This window comes from Falco biarmicus, chromosome 4, assembly GCF_023638135.1.
Source record: "Falco biarmicus isolate bFalBia1 chromosome 4, bFalBia1.pri, whole genome shotgun sequence".
In the NCBI taxonomy this organism is placed as follows: Eukaryota; Metazoa; Chordata; class Aves; order Falconiformes; family Falconidae; genus Falco; species Falco biarmicus.
Genome location: NC_079291.1, coordinates 56,208,743 through 56,220,964, shown reverse-complemented (window position 1 = coordinate 56,220,964; position 12,222 = coordinate 56,208,743). Strand labels below are relative to the sequence as shown.

The following is a 12,222-nucleotide window of genomic DNA, read 5'->3' as shown; positions in this document are numbered from 1 at the left end:
TTTAGGAAGTAGGCACTTTTCAGGTAGTGGCTATTTTATAGGTGGGGTCTTCTGGTTATGTTTATGGCAAGATCTTCACGCTTCCAGGAGAACTGGTTGGTGTTATAGGTTTGTTGAAGTGAAGGGACGTGGGGGGAAAACAACCAACCAAAAATAAAAACCTTAAACAAACCACCAAAGTCCCATATATATATGTGTGTGTATATATTCACCCAAAATAAACCCCAATTCAATAAAAATAATGCTGAGATTTCTGGCTGACTTGCTTGCTTCAAGGTATAGAAAGCAAGTGGGAGGACTGGGACTGGGCGCTTCTGTGTCTTACTGCTCACAAGTCAGCTCAGGCAGGAAGAGCCCTGTAGAAGACCTGCATATTTATGTATTTGGTTTACGTGGTGAGGTAAACACAATACAATTTATCAGTAATACAGGACAACATCAACTTTAGGCTCATGACACAGTCAATGCAGGGGAGAAAGGCATCTCCAGAGGCTGATTGATCTTGTCCGCCTAGGGATGGGTAATCACATATATCTTTCCACTGATCCTTTGGCAGGGAGACATGATATGACTTATTTAGACTTGGGCTTGGGTCTAACTTTCAGACACCTTAATGGAAGCACACAAATCCCACTATAACTCACACTAGACTGGAAAAAAATGCACAGACCTCATAGCTGTAAAGCACCAACCTCTGATGGGTTTACTGGAAAGTCAGTTTGGGGAGAAATCTAAGACTCTGCAGTGAGCCCAAGTCTGCTTAGTCTAGTGAGTAGCCTCCTTTGTTTCAGTCTCAGTTTCTTTTAGTGTGTTAAAGCCCTAAACTGGTCTCCTGTATCTAATGAGATAACAGGGCTGAGGCATATTTGTGCTGCATTTCTCAGACAAGCCCTTACTAGGCATATTGTTGTAGCCAAGTTTTCCAAGCGTGTGGACTTGAAGAGTTCATCTTGCTTGGTGGGTTTTTTTGTTGGGTGTTTGTGTGTGCTGGTTTTTTTTTTAAGAAATAACTGCTTTTGTTTGCTTATCTATTGTACAAGCTGGGTTTCATAGCTGCACTTGTCTTTGTGTTGGATAATAAACTTGAGGTGTGAAGTGAGGCTGTAGAGTGGTGGGATGTTCCTGGGGAGGGACTGATATGAGCGAGTTACTGGTGTCAGCGTATTTTACAAAAATAGTAAAATAGTGACCCCACTTGTAAGAAAAAATGGGGCAAACTGTCACTCGGTTCAGAAGTGGGTACCTGCCTCTTACATATATTTACGCTTCAACTTTTCCTTTACTTCAAACCATCTGTTTAAACCAGCTTTTGTGTTTTGTCCTTCTCTTTTGAACAAGAGTACAGAAAAAGCCAAGAAGTGAAAATGTGTTAGAAAAAGCAAAATACAAAAAGTGGCAGGCGGTGGGAAGTGCTTCTCCAGCATCAGTCCTTTCTGTCAGGCTCCCAGGTGCCCACAAGACAGGCCACTCCTGAACACATGCAGCTCTTTCGGTCACCAAAGTAAATTGTTAGGATTTTGGGGTATTGTCTCTAGGTGGCTGTGTTTTGTGTTGAGGACAGCGATTCCTTTCGAAATATATGGCAGAAACCCCAGTCCTATCCCAGATGAAATAATAAATAAAAGTTAAAAACAAAAAACACCCTCTCAGAGAGCACTCAGACCCTGTGGAGGGGGAAAAAAAATTGGACTTTGCTTGATGCTGAGGAGAGCATTCAATATCCAGCAAGGGTCTGACCCTGCACTAGGAGGGGGTCACCTTGGAAAGCAAAATGTAGTTGTTCCATGTGTGCATTGATGACCTTTAATGGTAGGTTTCCAGTCAAGGGCAGTACAGTTCTTAAAGGCTCCATTTGTTCAGAGGTAGGGTATTGCATTAAGGATGAAGTATGAAAAGCTGAGAGCCTTGAGCAATTATAGCTTTGTTTAAAATCCTCTCCAGAGGCAAACCAGAAGGATTCAAAGAATTCCTTGATTTTTTAACAGAGCAAACGTTTGGTTGCTTGGAAGACCCGGGGACTTTGCTGTAGTTTATCCCGGCAGGTAATCTGGGCTGCTGCATTAGCAGTCAAATCCCGGTTGAATGCTGTCCTCCTCCTGCCCTTTATCATTGTGAGTGGCAGGCTGGCTTATTACATTAGATTTCCAGGTGGTTTATGCTGGAGGGGCCTCTTGTACAGGCTCTAACTTTGTCTCAGGTCTAGTTTGGTCTAAAAACTGCTTGCTGGGGAAAGGAAGATGAGGTGGAAATTGGTGGTGGGACCTGGTGGAAGTTTTAATTTCGAAGTAGGAATGGGAAGGAGAGGGATGAGAAGTTTGCAAACTGTGCTTGCAAACAGGCAAAGAAGAGGAGAAAGCCCGGGGGGGGGGGGGGGGGGAGGCTAGTTGCTTGACTCTTCACTTGGGCAAAAGAGGTGGCTGGTGGATGTATTTGGTAATTATTTCTGGTTGGGGATGGTGGAGATCTGCACATAAGTGTCTCCTTTGGATTTGTGGGTGGCTTTTGGATTCCCCAAGTAAGGAATGAGTCACTCCAACAACCCACCAGTTTGTGAGCACCTCTTTGTCATTGAATCCTTTTCTACTTATAACCTTCCATGCAGGCTTTTGCTGGCCACCCATCTTCCTATTGCCTTCATCCCGCCAGGAGGATGAGTGTCAGCACTCATGCGAACAATCCCTGAAGGCAACAGGGCTCAGACAAGTTGCCTGTGTAGCTACAGTTTCAGGATAAGAGTTTCAGTTGGAAAGAGCTTTAGAGGGCAGGCCCCATGTCCACCCGGGGCTCCTTAAGCTGCTCAGCTTGAAGATGCTGAAAAATGCTAATGAGAGTTCCTGAATTCAGTCAAACCTTCCTCTTTCCAGAAGGCAAGACTCTGTTATCAGATCTCTGTGCTGTTGCAGTAGACTTGGGTTGGAAATGGATGGAGAAGCAGGTATGCTAGGGAAAAGTGACCAGAAAGAAATCGTCTGGTGGGCTGGAGACTTTTGCAAGCAAAACAACATGGGCAGTCAAACCCCTGCAGCCTACACCCCCGGGACTGGCAGCTTAGTAAGTACAAGGGTGAAAAGATCAGTGAGGACACAGAGGGGTAAAGATGATGCAGAAACCTTACAGGAAACCCTACAAGGAAAGAAGGAGCAGGATGATAACTCAGTTTAATTTCTCCCAGATTTGTCAAGCTTTTATCAGAAATTCCAAGCCACTTAACCACTTGTAACCACAATTTGCCTGAGACCTGACACATGCAAACATCAATAGGTCTAGAGCAGTCCAGAGGAGGTCCACACGATTATTCCTGTGCTGAAAGACATTGTGGTCGTCTTTGCCTGGCTACATTGGGTCTTCCTACCCCAAGCACTTCACAGAAACTGAAGTGGCAGTGTCTAAATACAAACTAATAGGCGTTAGAATTAATTAAAAGATTCAAAGGGAAATGGTTCATGGTTCATGATTCATGTAAAATATTAAGTAAATGTACTGGAAGGAAGCTTGACCTTAATTAGTCTAAAATGGAGGAAGGAGAGCATGTTGGACTTCAGTGGAAGAAAGAAGAGGGATCAGGGTACTAAATGCAGAAAATTACTTCATCACTTTGAATTTCCCTCCAGTCCTTGTGTGGATCTTCTTCTCTGCTCTTCTCTTTGCTCATGCCTTCAGGTGCACCTGAAGGCATGCTTCCAGCTGCAGGCGTGCAGGTAGTGTTGGAGCAAAACCAACTAACCAACTTTATCTGAGTCTGTTGGAGATTTTTTTTTTTTCTTTTTGGATGTCTTTAACACAATGAAATGCAAAAGACAAGCCAGTACTAGTTTCAGCCTGGAAAGATACCTTGGAGATCCTCTGTATAATGTGCAAGGGGTGGCTCTGGAAGCAGAAGCAAGGCAAGGATTTGCTTAAAATGCCTGTGCAAGGAAAGGAAAACATGTGGCAAATGTGATTTTGTATCAGGTATGGTTGATCTTGCAGTGTCTATAAGGCCAAAACATTTCCAGATGCTTTAGATTCTATGGGGAAATTTTTTCTAGAGATGGTTAACCTTTCTTTGGTCTGCTTTGAAGCCCTTCCATATGGAAACCACAGCCAAAACTCTCACAGAGCTTGGCAACATTTAGATTTCACCACCCACTGAAACGTTTCCCTGGGGCGTCCAAATTCCAGCTGAGCCTAGGAGCTCTCTTGGTTCCCTCCATGTGCTAAGCCTTGCCATTCCTCAAAGCTGCTAAAGAGGTGGCAGTGTCCTCTGCTAGAGAGGCTGCAGGGATAAAGCAACTTTGGTGTCATAAGTTGGTGCTTTTGACCCAAAAAGAAGGGAATATGAATATATTTCTCAGTCACTTTGCAAAGGCTCAATGTATGACCATTCCTTTGTAGGAGCCTTTACCTAACCTGGGAAGCGAGGGGGGCTGGGTAATTTTTTGGAAGAAGTTAGCAAAGGAAAGTTAATGCGAGGTGAAGTTTTTCTCAACCTTCTGGGTATAAGAAATTCATCCAGCCTACGATTCATTACGACACAGGGAACATGGGAGGAACAGAAGCTTTGCGAGAAACCCAGGCTCTGCCTTCCTGACAGTGCTAATTGCTAAACCCTGTGTAAACACTTTCCCCACTTTAGCAAAGCAGTGTTGCTCTGCTCTCTGAACTGCCAAATCACCAAATATTTGTGCTGTTCACAAGCGGCAAGAGCGTGGTAATGGGACATAATTCAGCCCAGCACAGCATAACCTTCATCCTCTTCTAAATTAAAATGCAGCTGTCTTCTGGTGTGACATAAAAGTGGCTTAATTTGGGGTGGGGGGAGCCATTTCAGGGAAACAAAGTAACAGCTCACATCATTAAAGTAAAATTGATGTGTCTATCAGAGCACTGAATGCTTTCTTCACACTTGGACACATTCGTTGACAGAGACACTGCCTGCCTGTAATTTTTTTTCCCCCCATTAAATTAGATTAGCTCACTTTAGGATTATATCTTTTGAGTCTGATTGAACAAATGTAGCAATTTAGCCAGGCGTTACAGGATTTCCCCATGGATGCTTGATGAAAGATGCTCCATGAGGATGATACACTTAATTAAAAGATGGAAGCTGAAGACTGATACAGATGTATCCTGACACAGCAGCTGGGTTTATGTCAGGGTCTCTTTGCTTATTGAAATTGAAGTGGGGGATGAGAAGACATCAGGGCTCTTACTGCAGATGAAGGACAAGCCCAGATCACAGACAATGTTACGTGATGAGGTTTTAGCACCATCTCTGATGCGTCCCAGCAGTGGGTTCAGTGCTGGTGCAAACCATGAGCTGACCTTCTGCTTTCCATGCCACAGAGGTGGGAATGTGGAGGGGTCCAGCACTGCAGGTTTGCTCCATTCGCCCACTGTGGGGCTGGGAAGCCAGAAGGGAGCTTGTGGTGGGGGATCCTTACTGAAGGGGGGTCAGTACGGGATGGCCAAACCCCTGTTGCCTGGTTAATAAATGAGCAGTGTGTTGGTGGTCTGAATGAGAGGCCCTTTCTTCATCCCGCATGCCCTGAATCTCCTTTTATCCTTAGATAGGAAAACTGTTCTTGTCCTGGTATCTCATTTCCTTCCAAAGGGAATTACAACAAATCACATTATTTTTCTTTCCCGGTAGAGGGAAGTATTGGCTAAATTGAGTTGTGTGCAACAACCTCATGACACCTCCTGCTAAAGGAGCTTCTCGCAGCACTTAACCCAGGTAGTAAAAGGCTTTATAGAAAGCTGGGGTCTGTGGAAATCAAAAGCACTCCACTGAACACCAGCAGGGAAAAACCTTTCAAATTTTGAAGAAAAATACTTTTTATTTTTTTCACCAAATGAAATTTTGCAAGAAAAGTGTTTCTAAAACAGCATTTTTTTTTTTTTAAGGAAAAGCGAAGAATATGTTTTAAACTAAAACTGTTCTCCAAACTCTCACAGTTTCAAGGACTGCATATTTTTCAATTTCTTTGTTACCTTAAAAAAAGGTAGTAACAAATGTGTAGGGATATGGCATGAAAGAAAGGCTTTATAAACATCTTGGGAGAATAAATGGCTTTTTGCAACCAGCATTGCTGTCTATAATCCCCTTAAGAAAAGTGATTGCTTTGTGGGGAAAAAGGTATCTTTTTGGAGAGAATTGAATAGAAAGATGACATCAACTGATCTCCCGCATAGTATTCATTTTGCTGCTGGTACTTACTTCCATCTGACATGCACATTTATTGGATTTCAGCTGACTTGCATGAACTTTTTCAGACAGTCGGTAAGGCCGCATTACCTGAATGATTCTTCCAGAAAGGAAGATTTTGGCAAGACAGCACAGGCTTAATCAATTATCCTCTCTCTGATCAGCCTGTCTATAGGGTTCCAATTAACATGGTTGCTTTATGATTAGTGTTTGCATTATGAGTTGCTCCTGTGCCAAGGATGCTCCCCACTTGCTGTGTGTGTTTGATGCTGCACAGATCCAGAACCCACCCCTGAAGCACTGCCTTCAGCATATGCTCGTGGGTTAAAGTCCTATGTCTCCTGAACCGATGCCTAAAAGGAGGCAATTTAGAAAGAAGAACCCAAATAACTTATACACATTTGAACTGAAAACAGGAGGGAGGGATGGTTTTCTGGGCTGTGAGTTAACTAGGGGGTAGGAAATGGGGGGAAACCACCTCAGTCCTGCTTCTAACATGGAATAAATTTGACAGGTAGTTTGCCCCTCCTGTACTTCTTCCTACCTTTTATTAATCTTATTTCCTTTGTAAATATTGCTCTGCTTTTTCTATAAGCTGGGTTCAGGTTGAGAAGATTTTTGTTATCACAGGAATGAGGATTTTCTAGTATTAGGAATAATTTTTCAACTTCTGAAGACAGATGAAACAGACATGTCTTCCCGGTGTTTCATCAGAGTTTACCAGTGTTTCCTCCCCCTCCTTCCTCCCGCCCCCCAGTTGAAAATTTGCAGTAGCACTGTCTATTGCAGACTGCACAAGTGAGACAAGAAATGGTTAGCTCAGGAGCAGTGGGTGGGATGTTAACTGAAAGCTCATGGTTTTCCCCTCCTTTCCCTGGCTGTGACAGAGACTTTGCTGGCTCCCCTGGCTCGCTCCCCCCTTCATTTCTGTGATCAACCCTAAGACCGTTTCTACTGAGATTCCTCAGGAAGGAGGGAGGACAGAGATGAGGACCTTTGTTCATGGATTGTGACTGGAGCAAGAACTGGATGGAAGAGGCTAAAATATTTACTTTTAGCTGCTGGGGCCCCTTTCACATGAAATTCCTGAATTTAGCTCCAGCAATGCCTGCGTAACATCAGCCTGCAGAGGCAAGTTCTGGTCTGTGAAAGTACAGGCAAGGATATATCAACCCAAAAATTCCCTCAAATGCATCCAACTGTAAATCTGTCCCAAAATATAAATCTTCACCTGTCCTCAGCAGAGTGCACTATGCCACAGCCAAGGTAGTCTGTTAATTAACTCCTCCTCCATAGGAAGAAGCAATAGGCTTACCTGTTCCCTCAGCACAAGCCCAGCAATCCCATGATAGTATTTTTTAGGTGTTTGGATGATCTGGGGGAAGAAGCACAATTTTCAGAATGATGTAGAGAGCATGTCTCCCAAGGTAGGGGTCTGTGCTGTTCTGAGCGCCCCTACCATGATGCTGGGCCTGCTGCCCCAGAGCTGGGGGTGTTTCTGGGTGCTGAGAGTGTCTGTATGGTGGGACCACACCATAGCCATCCCAGCATGGAGGATCTCCACTGGGGCTATGTTGTTGAGATGAACAGTGTGACCCCAGCCTGCTGGGCCCAGGCCAGCAACAACCCCTGCACAGCATTTTTGCTCTATCTAGTTTTTATATTTTTTGCTTTATCTAGTTGAACTTAAATGGTGTTTGAAACCTATTAAACTCTGCTGGAAAGAAAGCTGTTCCTCTTGTAAAGTAGAGACATCCTGCAGAGATGTGCCAGCACAGCGGTAGGAGTCCAACAGCAGGAGTTGACCTGCTGAGGACTCACAGTTTGCCTTTCTGGTGCTGAAAATATGTCCTCTGATGGCTTTGAATCCTCCTGAAAACCTCCTTCTGTTTGCACAGCCACCACTCAGCTTGACCTCGAGTGATTAAATCCCTGAGGAGTTATCTTCCCTTATCTCCTACCTCTCGTATTGTTCTGCACCTCTGCGTGGCTCTAGGCTTTCCCAAGCTGTTTTCCCACCAGGGAGCTCGAATCCATCCTCCTCTGCCTTTCCTAGTCCTCATTCCCCTCCATCTCCCTTCATTTGTAGTCTTTGTTTTCCAGTCTTTGACCTCTACCCCTTCTTCTTGTCTCCCTCCCTCCTCCTCTTCCTCACCTAGCTCAACCCCATGTTATGCTTCTTCATTCGCTGCTTTTCCATTTCTGAGTCCTTGTATATTTTGAATCCCTCACTTGGTAATTTCCTTGAGCATGGACTTGCTCTCTAATGGAGACCTGCTCCCCATCAACCTTCCTGGGGCCACTGCTGCATTTTGGGGGGCTGTTTTGCAGCCCCCTCAGCTTTTTTCCCCTACATGATCTGCTCCTTTCCCAGTGCTTGAATCTTTGATAGCTACCAAACCCTGATCTGTGCTCATAGGAGTGTTTATTACAGCTCCAGACTCTTCCTGGAGTGATAACCACCACCTTGTAGTCCATCACCAAACCAGTAAAATGATGCCAGCCTCCCCTGCACACCCTGTTTTACCCTGCTGGCTATCGTGAGGTCTTCTTGCAGTTCTTCAGAAGTTTCTTCCACTTTTACCACCCTGAATACTTCAATACTGCCAGCCAGCTCTTGACACCACACTCTCCACCTAGAAGCATCCATCTGTGACCCTCCCGGCCATCGCTGGGCAGCTTATTTTTGGTGGAAGCTATCGTTCCTGCTCACCAGGTTGCTGCCCTGTTGGTGCGAGGCAGGCCCTGCTCCTGGAGGCCCATGGCTGGCCAGGGGGTGATCGGGGGGACAGCCTGGGCACTGGCCCCACCTGTCCCCCCCTCCCCTGTGTGCTGGGAACCCCTCGCTGTGTCCTGCTGTCTCTCTCCTGCTGCTTGAACCTGCTCGCGGGGCACCCCCAGCTTGCAGTGCAGCTCCATCCCCCCTCCGACCTTTCTCCCCAGGCGTCTTCATCCCACCGCAGAGCTCCTTCGCCCCTCTCCTGCCGCCGCCTCCGTCCGCCTCTCCCCCACCCCTTTTCCTTCTCCCCATCCCTCTCCCTTCCCCTTCTTCCTCGCCCCCGCTCAGCCCTCACCTTCCTCACCGCTCACCGCCGCCAGGGGGCGCTGCGGGCCCGCCCCGTCTCGGCCGGGCTCGGCTGGGCTCGGCGCGGGGGGCGTGGCCTCGGTCCCCCCGCCCGCCCCCCGCCCCCGCCCGCCCCCCGCCCGGCCGGGGCTGCGCTCCCGCGGCAGCCGCACGCACAGACGGCGCGGCGGCTCCGAGCCATGCGCCCTCCGCGGCGGGCGGGCAGCTCCGCGCCCAGCAGCCGGGCCCTTCCCGCGGGACGGTGCCGCTTGGGGACTAAAACTCTGTGGATACAATGAAGTGGCTCTGGGACTCTTGGTTTAGCAGGAAAAATTAAATAAACCAATGTAAGTTTCTCTTTTTTGTTTGCTTGTTAATAAAATAATAATAAAAATTAAAAAAGAAAACAACAAACCAAACAAAAATACAAACAAAAAGACGTCCGGTTCCAAGCGTGTCGTGCAGGAGGAACTGGTAGTGCCGGGCTTTTTCCCTTCCCCGAACTTTCCCTTGGAGCGGGCGGGAGCGGTGGCACCGCAGCCGTCCCGTCCGGGCAGGGTGGCGGGGAGGCGGCCGGGGCCGGGCGGGAGCGGAGGGCGCTCAGCAAAGCTTGCGTCGGGCTGTAAAGGTGGAAGGTATAGTTATAGATGTATATTTTGCTGTTGAAGGGTAGTTTTGGCTGGGAATCTGTCTAGTTTCCATCTCTCTTCCCACCCCCAGAAGTGCTTGAAAGAACTAACAACACAGGAAAATACTCTGCAAACGGTCGGGTTAATGTCATGTGCTGTCAGGTGTGTTGGAGCAGGAATTTGGTGGCACTTTTGGAAGGGAAGAAATGAATAAGACCGGGTATTTATGTGGTGGCAGGGAAAATGTATCATTCTCCTGTATCGTGAGACTATTGCTGGTATTACTTGTAAGAACTGACATATTTTAAGTATGTATCTCGACAGCACCGCTTACCTCAAAGCTGTTTGGAGGATACTCTCTGCTTAAAACGTTTGGAGTTGTTACCGGCACAAATTAAAAACTTGTCTTGGCTTATGGAAATAAAAGAAAAACAGGGAGAGCTGTGCTGCACCCTGGCAAGGTGATCGTGGTTTGATGGAGGCAGCCCCGAGGGGGACAGTGACATACTGGGAGCACTGTAAGAGAGAACGAAAGCTAAATTAAAGCAAAACTCATGCAACTGAAGCGTGGCTGCAATGGGAATAAAACAGAACTTTTTGGTTTATTTTTCCTGGAGATTTGGGTGAGGAGGTGGAGATGAGCTTCTAGGAAGCAGAGAAGCACACGAGGCACGCACACCTATGCCAACAGGTCTCCTTTGGCCTGGGAAGGATGAGCTGAGCTCTGTGAGTGTTTGAGCCCAGCTTTTTTTTCCAGTTGCCACCAGGGCAGCTGCTGATCCCGCAAGACGGGCATCGGATCCAGAGTTGGTGGCCCTGATTTCTCCCACCGCCAGGTTGGCGAGCAGCTCTTCCCAAAAGACAGGGTGGATGGTGGAATAAACGCAGCGATTCAAAGAGGATTTGTCAATACTAAAAATAACCAGGCCTGCAGATGTGTCCTAGAGGGTCGTGTCCAGGCGCAGCGTTTTCTGGGCCAAGGAGCCGATTTTGGCGATTTTCCGTCCGTGTCTCCTGTCCAAGGTGCTGAAGTTGGTTTTGCTGCGATTTCCCAGGATTTCGGGGCTTTGCAGAAGTGGTCTTGGAGGTTCTTTCTCGTCTGAAACTGGGGGAGGGGTTCTCCCCCGGGTGGTACGAAGAAAAAGCAGGGATGTGTTTTCAGACACGTATATTTGATCCGTCCTTTTGGCGTGGGAAAGCAGGCCAGGTGGAGCTGCAGATGGATCCGGCAGATCCTCTAAGCTTTTGGTGGCAGAGAATTGAAAAGGTCAGAGCTGTGAGGCAGTGAGAAGTGATACCCCTTTATTCTAACGAACCAAGAAAGTGGTGGTCTTGAGAGTGTTGCTGCTGGTGGTTTGAGCGCATTGCCTCCAATGAGATACCTAGTTCCAAAAAAAGTTGAGGGGAGCCCGCTGTCAGGACAGGATGGGAATGATGCAAATGGGATTGGAGCGATGTCCACTGCCTTTGGTAATTTTTTGGGTTTTTTTCTGGTGTAGCCTTTTCAAATGGCAAGCACAGTTGACAGAGAGCTTCGGAAATAGAGGGTCCTTAAGAAAAAAAAGCATGTCCTTTGGGGGCAAGTGTCTCAACATTTAAGCAATAGAAGCCTGCCCGGCAAGTTGTGATTTTTTAGATTAATGTACCAAAAGGTCTCAGCCTTTAGTGATGTTTGTGTAAGCTTTGGTATGAGGCAGATCACAGTATTGGCAGAAACAATCATAGATGACTATCTTACTTGTAAGTGATTGGAGTTTGATGTTGTAATGTGGTTTTTCCTCAGTTCTTGACACTCATTCTGAATCCATTCGTAGTACAGCTTTGCACTTCTGACTGAAACTCTTAAAGGGTTTTTACAAACTCAGAGGGTCAGATCCTGATGCCCGTGTTTGTACGGAGACGTATTTTATGTGGTGAGGAGTCCTGCAGATTTAAAGCATGCAAACCCTCTGTACAGTATGGTAGAGAACTGGTATTGTTTCATACCCCCAATCATTTGTCAGAGCTCATGAAGGTATTCAGTTGCATCATTGGGTATGTAGCCTAAATACCTTGACCACGAAGGGTGTATGTAGATCATGAGGCTTCCTGACTGAATGACAGCTTATGGGTACAGACTTTAAAACTGCAACAGAATTGAAAGCATTTTAGTCCTGGCTTGAATCAGGAAACGGCCTCGGTTCTCACTATGATGGACTAACACCTGTGGCACCAGCTAATACCTCTCAGCACTTTTACAGACTACAGAAAAATGTTGAGTAGTTGCTGTGTTCTTGACTTAAATGTGTTGTCAAATTTATATTTTAAAATGTACTGATAGGAAATGACACCCTGATGGACAG

General features: G+C 46.5%; 1 protein-coding gene across 1 annotated transcript in view; it reads left to right on the top strand.

Annotated features, from left to right (window-relative positions):
- The first annotated feature begins 9,434 nt into the window (after window positions 1-9,434).
- LOC130148743 (sodium channel protein type 5 subunit alpha-like) overlaps window positions 9,435-12,222 on the top strand; it is a 215,420-nt gene continuing 212,632 nt past the window's right edge. The window contains exon 1 of the mRNA XM_056337668.1: window positions 9,435-9,598. The gene's annotated coding sequence lies outside the window, so the exon portion shown is untranslated. The remainder of the gene's footprint in view (window positions 9,599-12,222) is intronic.